This window comes from Mandrillus leucophaeus, unplaced genomic scaffold (genome assembly GCF_000951045.1).
Source record: "Mandrillus leucophaeus isolate KB7577 unplaced genomic scaffold, Mleu.le_1.0 Scaffold1069, whole genome shotgun sequence".
NCBI lineage: Eukaryota > Metazoa > Chordata > Mammalia > Primates > Cercopithecidae > Mandrillus > Mandrillus leucophaeus.
The window spans coordinates 33,658-35,316 of NW_012098865.1; positions in this window are offsets into that span (position 1 = coordinate 33,658).

Below are 1,659 nucleotides of genomic sequence, written 5' to 3' on the forward strand. Positions count from 1 at the left end.
CTGCTCCCAGTGCGGGCCCTGCCGAGCCAGCGCCCACCCAGAACTCCTGCTGGCCCACGAGCGCTGTGTGCAGCGCCTCTCCCTCCACACCTCCCTGCAAGCAGAGAGAACTGGCTCCATCCTTGGCCAGTCCAGTAAGGGGCTCCCACAGTGCAGCGGTGGGCTGAAGGGCTCCTCAAACCTGGCCAGAGAGAATGCAGAGGCCGAGAAGGCGCCAGAGCTAGTGAGGGCTGCCGGCACATTGTCACCTCTCAGTAAGGCACTGTCTCAAAAGAAAAAAAAAAAGAAGGAAATTAAACAGACCCATAGAAGATCCTATGAACACACAGATGAAAGGTGGTTGCCCACAAGTTGAGGGGTAAGGCCTTGGAAGAAATCAACCCAGTTGACACCTTGTCAGATTCCTACTCTCCAGAAAAGTGAAAAAATAAATCTGTTGTTTAAGCCACCAGGTCTGCAGCATTTTCTTAAGGCAACCCTAACAAATGAATACAAACAGCTATTGAATCTCTTCTACATACTTAGACTGAGTAAAGAAAGCTCAGTCAGGAAGTAGATCACAGGTTGCAGCTTGGAATTCTTTTTTTTTTTCTAAGAATGCTCTCCTTTACAGGATACCTAACCATACCCTTAGGATCTCCTGGGATGTCTATTATGTTTATAAGGTGCTTTGTTCTTCCTGCCTACCCACTATAATGTTGCAGGAGGTAGACCAGTTGGCACATTATTCTTATTCTCCTTAGATTTTGATATTAGCCTAATATGTTTACAAATAATTCTTTGTCTTATTGTTTTTCTGCTAAAATACTTGAAGATAGATTTTTTTTTTTCCATTATATGTAGATGGTGTGTCTCAAATGGTCTGACTTAAATTTTAAGAAGCAATGTAGTGGATTCATCCTGAGGGACATGCACCTCAAACTGTTGAAATATCTTTCAAAACAGTAAGAAACAGGTGTGACCGTTGAAGGACACACGACATGTACTAAGTCTCCACGCACAGAACAAACAGTGAGTTACAATATTAGGTAAACTATGAGATAAAAATACTATGGACAAACATTCTGAATTGTAAGCATTGATTTTTTCTATCAATCTGCTTTTTATATAGGCAAAAGAATTTAGCAAATCAAAGGGAATAATGTGCCAAGTATTGCATGAACAGAGTGTTATATGTATTTCCTATTAGTTTGCAAATATTAATGCTTTATACATCATCATAAATATTACATTTTATTTCAATATTTGCAAAATTACCAAAGTCCTCTTTTCTCTTTTTCTTTTTTCTTTTTTGCCATTCATGTATGCATTTTATTTTATTTTATTTTATTTTTTTATTATACTTCTAGGGTATGTGTGCAAGTTTGTTACATATGTATACATGTACCACGTTGGTGTGCTGCCCCCATTAACTCGTCATTTACATTAGATATATCTCCTAATGCTATCCCTCCCCGCTACCCGCTACCCCCTCCCCACAATAGGACCCAGTGTGTGATGTTCTCCTTCCTGTGTCCAAGTGATGTCATTGTTCAGTTCCCACCTGTGAGTGAGAACATGCGGTATTTGGTTTTCTGTTCTTGTGATAGTTTGCTGAGAATGATGGTTTCCAGCTGCATCCATGTCCCTACAAAGGACATGAACTCATCCTTTTTTATG